General features: G+C 42.8%; 1 protein-coding gene across 4 annotated transcripts in view; it reads right to left on the bottom strand.

Annotated features, from left to right (window-relative positions):
• GPR174 (G protein-coupled receptor 174) overlaps positions 1–10799 on the bottom strand; it is a 54707-nt gene that overhangs the window by 26709 nt on the left and 17199 nt on the right. For 3 of the 4 annotated variants that reach the window (XR_013334479.1, XM_077761415.1, XM_077761413.1), the window contains exon 2: positions 119–212. The gene's annotated coding sequence lies outside the window, so the exon portion shown is untranslated. Of the gene's footprint in view, positions 1–118; positions 213–8288; positions 8363–10799 lie in introns of all 4 variants that reach the window. The other variant, XM_077761416.1, reaches the window with a different exon arrangement.

The following is a 10799-nucleotide window of genomic DNA, read 5'->3' as shown; positions in this document are numbered from 1 at the left end:
GTACCAGCAAATGTAGGACAGGGGCCTGGGGAGGACTCTCAGTTCAGTGACCCCAGCGTGAAAAAACACTTTTAGGAATGATGCTAAAACGGAATCAAGACTATATTTGAGTACCTACTTTTTTTTCTCCAGTGCTGGTGGAATTCCTTAATCAGAGCAATATAGTCTGCAGAAGAAGCCATGGGAAATATGCTGGTTTAATTCATTTATGCCTGAAAAAAAAATACAAGAGTAGTAGTCAAGTGCAGCATGAAGAAGATGCTCATAGAGGGCTGTGATACTTCAGAAGATAGATGCTGAGACCCCAAAAATGGATTACGATGGGCGAAAAAGCATGGAGAGTTATACTTGGTTGATAGTAGTAGCAAAGTCAAATGGGGATTCCTTTATCATGTGACATCTTTTTCTGACTTGGTAGCCCTTGGAAAGGGTAAATGATGATAAGAATGTCAGTGGTAGAGTTCACATGTCCCTCCTTAGTCACAAGGAGCTCTTAACTGTGATGAACCAGCCTAGAAAAACCCCACAGTTTCTAGTCAAACACAGCACAATTGGAGGTTAAGGACTGACTTTTATTTTTTCAGTTGGGAATATTTTCAGAGTTCTCACAACCACAACCACTTCATTGATTAGTGAATACACATGGAAAGAGACCCAACGGGCCACTGGCTGTCAGCACAAAACACTGCCTTACAGATACCATTGCAAGGCTTGTAGAAGGCTTCTCATATGGGATAACTTAGGAGAATGAAAAACCATACTCCACTACTCTCTACTCCACGTTACCCAATCATCTCTTGCCCAAGCTTGCCACCTTGCCTGAAATATCCCATTATAGATTCAATCCTTCAAGGCATTTTGTATTCAAGAATTTCTTAGTAAATAAAAATACTGCAAGGAGGATTTTCACATTAACTCATTAACTGTAGTCAATCAGATAAGCTAGTTTTCACCTTAGAAAGTGGACATGATGAAATACAAATGGAGATACATTTTACTTAATAGAAGAAGAGAAGTAAAATAACATAGATGGGGACAGTTTTAGGCGGTGCAATATAGTAGGATTAGGGAAACCAGATTGTATCGTGTTGGCAGAGAATTCTACAAAAATGAGGAGTGGGTGGGAAAGATAGAAGGCAGGCAACCAACATAATAGCTTTCGCCTAAACAAATTTGTATCAGTCTAGTCCTTTTAAGAATCTTTTCTCACCTAGACTGCAAAATTCTTGGGAGGGACCACCTTTCAAAGAGAATAGAGATAAATGCCAGCTTCAGTTGGGAAATCTTGAACCATTTACTTTCTGCTTTTCTCCCTATCCTAACCTCATTTTCATCCTTTTGTACAATGAGTACAATAATGTATACTCCTGGAGTGTATTGTAAAAATTACTTGAGATACCCCAAGTAAAATCCAGTAAGACAGTGCTTAACACATAATAGATGCCCAATACATATCATTTGTCCTTTTCTTCAGGCCTCCAACATATACTAAATAAGATGCTTGTCATACAAGGACTTCTCAATAAATTCTTTAAAAAGACTTGAAGAAAAAATAGCAGTGAGAATAAGATAGACTAGAGTAAGCAAAAGGCATTCCCAGGAGCCCCAGAATCCACAGTAGTCTGTCATGCAGGCAAGGAAAGAAATTTCAGACAGAAAATTACAAATAGAAAAAGTAATGAACCTTATTGGTCTTTTGTTGCATGTGAGGCATAGACAGAACTATCTACATGCCCGCCGAGTGGGACAGATAATGTGAAGACAAACTAGAACAATAGTTCATAGGGACAGAATTCAGTGACTGAGCAGTTACAGATTAATTATAAACATCACCAGACAAATCCAGCTGGACAGAAACAGGTTTTATTAAAATGGTGAATATTCTCAGGTACTTTAAAAAATCTTTTATTTATTATATTTCATGGACAGGAATCATGTAAGATACCAAAAAGGTGGTTTTACTTTGAGGGTTGTTTCATCACTTTCTTCTAGAAAAGTCATATGACCTAAAACTGTTCTGTAGTACTTGCTGGCTTTTCCAACTCCCAAGACAGGACACATAGCTGAGAGAAAGCAGAGTATGGGGAAAAAAGGATAGGTTAGAGACTTAGAACACCTGGATTCTAGTCTTCACTTTATCACTAATTGGTGGAATGACTTTGGAAAAATAACTTCATTCTCTGGGCCTTAATCGTTCATCCGTAAAATTCAATAGTTGGACTATACTATCCCTAAGGTTCCTTTGAGTTCTGACATTTTAAATATCGTACAAAATTCTATTTGGTTAGCCTAGGAATGCGGTGAGAGGGTGGATCCTAAGCTCACCTCCATCCAGGTATACAACAAATAACAGCCACACCAGTGCAACTAACCCAGGAAACAACCCAAAGCTCGCAAAACAGACTCTCCATAGTTAATCCCAGTAAGGAGCCTACATAAAAATTGTGATAAGGGCAGAAATGTGGTTATGAACCAAACTCTTGGCCAGACTAACCACACATGGGAGGGACACCACAAGCATGGAAAAGAAGAGGAATAGACCCCACACCAGTCACCCCAGATACAAAGGACCTGCACTGGGAAGATGAGTCTTCATAACATTTGGCTTTGAAAAACAGTGGGGCTTTTTTAAAAAAAATGTTTAATGTTTATATATTTTTGAAAGAGGGAGAGACAGAGAGAGAGAGAGAGAAAAGGGGAGTGGCAGAGAGAGGGAGATACAGAATCAGTCAGAAGCAGGCTCCAGACTCAGAGCTGTCAGCACAGAGCTCATTGCGGGGCTCGAACTCACAATCTGCAAAATCATGACCTGAGCAGAAGTTAGACACTTAATTGACTAAGCCATCCAGGCGCCCCCAAAAATTGTGAGGCTTAAATTTGCACTTTTAAACTAAGAAAAATCTTCACTCTTGGTGTTTCAAAAAACAGCATTTTTGGGGTGCCTGGATCGTTTAGTCAGTTGAGTGTCCGACTTTGGCTCGGGTCATGATCTCATGGTTAGTGGGTTCGAGCCCCATGTCAGGCTCCGTGCTGACCGCTGGCTCAGAGCCTGGAGCCTGCTTCAGATTCTGTGTCTCTTTCTCTCTCTGTCACTCCCCTGTTCATGCTCTGTCTCTCAAAAATGAATAAATGTCAAAAAAATTTTAATCAGCATTTTTAACTGTGGAAGAGCCAGAGGGGAAACAGTCCCAGCTATTAAAGAGACAGTATAAAAAACAACCACCTGCAAGACACAACATAGAAGCAGCAGTTGAAAAAGTGCCTGGCGGGGCGTCTGTGTAGCTCAGTCGGAAAAGCGTCCGACTTCAGGTCAGATCATGATCTCAAGATTCATGGGTTCGAGCCCAGCATCAGGCTGTGTGCTGACAGCTAGATCAGAGACTGAACACTGTTTCAGATTCTGTATCTCCTTCTCTCTCTGACCCTCCCTTGTTCACGCTGTCTGTCTCTCTCTCTTTCTCTCTCTCTCTCAAAAATAAATAAAACATTTAAAAAAGTGCCTGGGGATTCATGGCAAGATGGCAGAGAAGTAGGGAGCTCAGTACATTTCACTAGCCCCCATCTCTCAAACGGAGAAGGCCTGAAGCCATAGGAACCCTTGCAGAATCCAGGAGATGGAGAGGAAATGGAGACAGAGTCTGCTGAGAAAAACTTATAGCATGAGTATGAATTGGGGAAGATAAAAACGGGCGGGACCAGAGACACGGAGGGAGAGGAGGGAGCCCCCTTTGCTGGGAATCACGGTGAGTCTAGAGGAAAAAAAGAATGAGCGGCCAAAACTGCTCAAGACACTGTCCCTGTCACTGTAGAAGAGAAAAAAACTCGGCTCAGGACACAGAGGGATCCGGTTTCCTGCTGTCCAGCTGACCCTAGCCAGGACACACTGGTCCCAGGGAACCCCAGGAGAAAATGCTACTCGTTTGCCAGCTCAAGCTGGAGGGGAAGCAGCAGCGCCTGAAGCCAAGACTCAGGGCTTCTGGCTATGCTTGATCCCCAGGGGGGAGGCAAGAGTCTTGAAACTCCTTGGAGGGTCTCACCTCCTAGGTTATATTTCCGGAGATATCAATGAGGCACCGGACTAAGATCTAGAAAAAGGCCTGGATTGGGATATGAAGCACGGTCCACTTTGTCTACGCCTATGGCACAGGGAGATCGGACCCAAAAGAGGCAGTTGCAATGCCTGGTTCCAGAAGTGACTGTGGAGCCGCCATTTTTCTCCCCACAACCACCAAGGCTGGACCTCAGGGAGTGACCCACGGGACCCAGTTGAGACTAAGAACAGCCTACGCCAAACCACGCCCATTCCAGNGAGCGGCCAAAACTGCTCAAGACACTGTCCCTGTCACTGTAGAAGAGAAAAAAACTCGGCTCAGGACACAGAGGGATCCGGTTTCCTGCTGTCCAGCTGACCCTAGCCAGGACACACTGGTCCCAGGGAACCCCAGGAGAAAATGCTACTCGTTTGCCAGCTCAAGCTGGAGGGGAAGCAGCAGCGCCTGAAGCCAAGACTCAGGGCTTCTGGCTATGCTTGATCCCCAGGGGGGAGGCAAGAGTCTTGAAACTCCTTGGAGGGTCTCACCTCCTAGGTTATATTTCCGGAGATATCAATGAGGCACCGGACTAAGATCTAGAAAAAGGCCTGGATTGGGATATGAAGCACGGTCCACTTTGTCTACGCCTATGGCACAGGGAGATCGGACCCAAAAGAGGCAGTTGCAATGCCTGGTTCCAGAAGTGACTGTGGAGCCGCCATTTTTCTCCCCACAACCACCAAGGCTGGACCTCAGGGAGTGACCCACGGGACCCAGTTGAGACTAAGAACAGCCTACGCCAAACCACGCCCATTCCAGCTAGAGAGCTGTTTTTTTTTTTTTTTTGTTGGTGTAAGACCAACATGGATGCACTGCCCTCATTAATTCTGGTCACTGGTTTACTTAAACAGTCACATTTAATTCTCTAGATGTATACTCTACACCTCCACCACTAACTTTTTATCTCTCTCTCTCTGGAGTAATCAGATTATATATTTTCTCTAAGGAACATTATCTTCGTTTCTTTCTCCTCGCCTCTAAACATATTCTCCTTTTTCTCTCTCTGAATTAAGTCTCTTAGTCTCTCTGCCTGGTCATTTCATTTCCAATTTCGCTTCTTTGTCGCCCTGTCATTTCTCTCTTTGTATATGCTCTTCCATCAGCACTGCATACACCCAGATCTTTATTTGTACCTGAGAATTCTGGTTCTATGGTTTTAGACTTTCTTTTGTCTTTGGGTTATGTCTTTTTTCCTTTCTTTTCTTCTTTTTTTATTTTTTATTTTTGTTTTTATTTTTATTATTTCTCTTACATCTTCCTCTTTTTTTTTTGTCCATTCCTGTTTTTCTTTTTCTTTTTCCTTTCACTTTGGGTGTTTTTTGGATTTGTCTGTGCATTTCTGTGCCTTTGTTCCCTATGTGTTTGTCTGTTTACTTTTCCAAGGACACCTCAAGAAACAAGCCAAAGTACACATGGTGGAGAGTCCCAAATACCACTCAAGTAGGGAGATAAAGAACCAAAAATTCACCAAAATAGACCAAGAGACACCATTAAAGGAATACTTCCTGCATGGACACGCCCGGGACAGTCAATGAGTCTTCTTTAATATAGCAATACTGTCAGGTGCAGAGCACATAACAAGCTTTTAAAACTAAAAAGAGACAGAAAGCTAGCCAAAATGAAAAAATGGAAGAAATCTGCCCTAAATAAATTCCAGGAAGAAGTGACAGCTAAACAATTGCTCAAAACAGATATAAGCAACATAACTGAACAAGAATTTAGAACAATAATCATAAACTTAATCACGGGGCTTCAAAAAAGCATGGAAGACATCAGGGAAGCCATTGTTACAAAACCTATGGACTTTAAAAATAGTTGTGATGAATTAAAAAATGCTATATATAAATGAGATGCACAGTAAAATGGAGGCGGCCAATGCACGGACTGAAGAGGCAGAAAGGAGAATAGGTGAAATAGAAGAAACAATTATAGAAAAAGAGGAAGCTGAAAAAGAGACAGATAAACTGATCCAGGAACACAAAAGGACAGTTCTAGAATGCAGCGATACAATCAGAATAATATCCGTATCATAGGAATTCCAGAAGAGGAAGAGAGAGGGAAAGGTGCTGAAGGAGTCTTTGAACAAAATATAGCAGAGAACATTCCCAATCTGGTAAAGGAAACAGTCGTTGAAATCCAAAAGGCACAAAGAACTTTCCTCAGATGTAACGTGAATCGATCTTCTGCACGGCATATCGTAGTGAAACTAGCAAAATATAAGGACAAAGAGAGAATTCTGAAAGCAGCAAGGGAGAAAAGCACCCTAACATACAAAGGGAAACCGATCAGAGTGGTGACAGACCTATCTACTGAAACTTGGCAGACCAGAAAGTAATGGCAGGAGATCTTCAATCTGATGAACAGAAAAAATATGCGGCCAAGAATCCTGTATCCAGCAAGCCTGTCATTCAAAATAGAAGGAAAGATAAAAGTCTTTCCAAATAAACAAAAATTGAAAGAATTTGTCACCACTAAGACAGCCCTACAAGAAATCCTGAGGGGGGCTGTAAGGGGGCAAGATGGCAGAGAAGTAGGGAGCTCCGTACATTGCACTCGCCCCATATCTCACACAGAAAAGATCTGAAGCCATAGGAAACCTTACAAAATCCAAGAGATTGGGAGCAAAAGGATGCAGAATCGACTGAGAAAGACTTCTAACGTGAGTGCGAACTGGGGAAGATAAAATCGGGCCGGGATTGGAGACTCCAGGGACGGGGGCGATCCCCCTGAGCAGGAAGTGAGAGGGGAAAGAGAGAGTCCAAAACTGCTCAAGACATGGTCCCTGTCGCTGGGAAAAAGAAAAACCTCTGCTCGGGGCACAGAAGGACAGTGCTCGCCAAATCCCTGGGAGCCAGGACCACACGCGCCAACTCGTCCCGGAGAGGTTGCACGCACAGGCCACTTCTTTGTGCACCTGGCTGGCTGGACTCTTAGAGGAGCTGCGCGGCTACCACGGCATTGAGCTCCTGGCTGGCCAGATCCCTGTAGGAATCACGCGCACTCGCATACTGGGTCGCCGTGCTCCTGGCTGGCTGGAACTCTGGAGGGAAGGCGAAGAGCTTAAAAACTGGGAGATTTGCCCGCAAGTTCGTGTTTCGGGTGATGAGACACAAAGGGACCTGGTTTCCCTCTCTCCAGCAGGCCCGGCGCGCCCCGCAGGGAAACCCCCGCCCATGCTCACCAACACAACTTGGAGGAGAAGGGAGTAACAATTCTGGCTCCACCCCCAGGGCTAGGCAAGAGACTTGGAACTGCCCCAAGGGGATCACCTGCGAGGTTGTTTCTATGACAATTTCAGTGGGGCGTGCAGACTGGGACTTGGAAATTAGGCCTGGCCTGGGTTAAAGAGCGCAACCCACTTTGACTGTGCCCCCGGCACGAGGAGCTTACACACCCAAAAAAGCGAGGTGCAGCGCTTGGTTCAAGAAGGAACTGGTGTGCCACCACACTCCTCCCCACAACCTCCAAGGCAGAACTCTACCTGGGGCATTGGATCACAACACGCCCATCTCTGCTTGAGAGCTGCCCTCCGTTTTTGGATTTTCTCCTTTTTTAAAATTTTTTTTTTTCCCCTGGAACACTGACTGGAATGACTCTGGTCACAGGCTTGCTTAAACAGTCACATTTAGTCCATTCTGTAGATATAAATTCTAACACCTACCGACCTTTTCACCTCTTTCTCTCATGAGTAATTAGACTATATGGTTTCCATGGATAACACCAACATCCTTCTGCCACCTATCCAACCATATTCCACCCTTTAGCTCTTTGAAAAAAGCTTCTTATCCCTACTGCCTGTTCATTCTATTTCCAATTTTGCCTCATCCCCGCCGTGTCTTCTCTCTCTTTCTCCATGCTTTTCAACGAGCACTGCATACAAAAATCTCTGAAGAAATAACAACCTTGGCTTCCCTGGGGAATTCTACCAGACATTTAAATTGAATTAATACCCATTCTTCTCAAGCTGTCCCAAAAGACAGAAATCGAAGGAAAACTTCCAGATTCATTCTACAAGGCCAGCATCACTTTGATTCCCAAGCCAGACGGAGACCCAGCAAAAAAAAAAAAAAAAAAAAAAAAAAAAAAAGAGAGAGAGAGAGAGAGACCAGCCCATTATCCTTGATGAATACAGATTCAAAAATGCTGAACAAGATACTTATAAATCTAATCCAGTAGCACACAAAAATAATTACCCACCGTGATCAAGTGAGTTCCATTCCTGGGTTACAGAGCTGGTTCAATATTCACAAATCAATCAATGTGATACATCCCTTTAACAAAGAAAAGATAAAAATCATATGATCCTGTTGATAGGTGCAGAAAAGGCATTTGACAAGATACAGCATCCTTTCTTTATAAAGACCCTTGAGAAAGTCGGGATAGAAGGAACTTAATTAAACATCATAAAAGCCATCTATGAGAAGCCTTTAGCTAAAGTCATCTTCAATGGGGAAAAACTGAGAGGTTTCCCCCTGAGTTTAGGAACACGACAGCATGTCCACTCTCACCACTGTTGTATAACATAGTGCTGGAAGTCCTAGCCTCGGCCATCAGACAACAAAAGGAAATCAACGGCATCAGAATTGGAAAAGAAGAAGTCAAACTTTCACTTTTCGCAGACGACATGATACTCTACATATAAAACCCGACAGACTCCACCAGAAGCCTACTAGAACTGATCCATGAATTCAGCAAATTTGTAAGGTACTAAATTAACGTACAGTAATTGTTTGCATTTTATACACATATAATGAAGCAACAGAATGAGAAATCAAGAAACTGATCTCATGCACAATTGCACACACACACACACACAAATACAATACCTAAGAATAAACCTAACCAAAGATGTAGGAGACCTGTATGATGAAAACTATAGAAAACTTATGAATGAAATTGAAGACTCAAAGAAAGGGAAAAATATTCCATGCTCATGGGTCGGAACAATAAACATTGTTAAGATGTCATTACTACCCTAAGCAATCTACACATTCAATGCAATCCCAACCAAAATTGCACCAGAATTCTTCTCAAAACTAGAACAAACTTTCCTGAAATTTGTATGGAACCACAAAAGACCCCGAATACCCAAAGGAATACTGAAGAAAACTAAAACGTGAGGCATCACCATCCCAGACTTTAGCCTCTGATACAAAGCTGTAATCATCAAGGCAGTATGGTATTGCAACAAAAACAGACATGTAGACCAATGAAATAGAATAGAGAACCCAGAACTGGATCCACAAATGTATGACCAATTAATCTTTGACAAAGCAGGAAAGAGTATCCAATGGAAAAAAGACAGCCTCTTTAACAGGTGGTGCTGGGAGAACTGGACAGCAACATGCAGAAGAATGAAACGAGATCGTTTTCTCGCTCCATACACCAAAATAAACTCAAAATGGATGAAGGGCCTGAATGTGAGACAGAAAACTATCAAAACCCTAGAAGAGAAAGCAGGAAAAAACCTCCTTGAGCTCAACCCCAGCAATTTTTTTCTTGACACATCCCCAGAGAAAAGGTAATCAAGAGCAAAAATGAACTACTGGGATCTCCTCAAGATAAAAAGCTTCTGCACTGCAAAGGAGACAATCCATAAAACTAATAGGCATCCGACGGAATGGGAAAAGATAGTTGCAAGTGACATATCAGATAAAGGGCTAGTATCAAATATAAGGAACTCATCAACTCCACACCTGCAAACCAAATAATCCAATAAAGAAATGGGCAGAAGACATGAACAGACACTTCTCAAAAGAGGACATCAAGATAGCCAATAGACACATGAAATGATGCCCAGCTTGCCTCATCATCAAGGAAATACAAATCAAAATGACACTGAGATACCACCTCACTCCAGTCAGATTGGCTGAAATGAATAAATCAGAAGACTCTAGATGCTGGTGAGGATGTGGAGAAATGGGCACTCTCCTACACTCTTGGTGAGAATGTAAATTGGTGCAACCCCTCTGGAAAACAGTATGGAGGTCTCTCAAAAAAGTAACAATAGAACTCCCCTATGGTCCAGCAGTAGCACTGCTAGGAATTTACACTAGGGATACAGGAGTGCTGATGCATAGGGCCACATGTATCCCAATGTTCATACCCACACTCTTAACAATAGCCAAAACATGGATAGAACCTAAGTGTCCATCAACTGATGAATGCATCAAGAAGATGTGATATATTTATACAATGGAATACTTCGTGGCAATGAGAAAGAATGAAATCTGGCCATTTGTTCCAACATGGATAGAACTAGTGGGTGTTATGCCCAGCGAAATTAGTCAAGCAGAGAAGGACAGATACCATATGTTTGCACCTATAGGTGGATTAGGAGGAAGCTAACAGAGGACCATGGGGGAGAAGAAGCGGAAAAATTGTTGGGGAAAGGGAGGGAGGAAAACCATGAGAGAGTCTTGAATGCTGAGTACAACCTGAGGGCTGATGGGGGTGGGGGAGAAGGGAAGGGGGGTGATTAGCATGGAGGAGGGCACTTGTTGGGATGAGCTCTGGGTGTTATATGTAAACCAACATGACAATACACTATTCAAGGGGAAAAATACTAAAAGAATACACTAGAGAGAATATATAGCAGATTAAAGGAAATAGAAGAACAGATCAGTGAACTAGAAGACAGGGTAATAGAAACTAACCAAGCTAAATGGCAAATGAAAATTAATAATAAATGGGAATACTTTAAGGGAA

This window comes from Crocuta crocuta, unplaced genomic scaffold, assembly GCF_008692635.1.
Source record: "Crocuta crocuta isolate KB4526 unplaced genomic scaffold, BGI_CrCroc_1.0 scaffold741, whole genome shotgun sequence".
NCBI classification, from domain to species: domain Eukaryota; kingdom Metazoa; phylum Chordata; class Mammalia; order Carnivora; family Hyaenidae; genus Crocuta; species Crocuta crocuta.
This window is presented reverse-complemented; position numbering and strand designations above follow the sequence as displayed.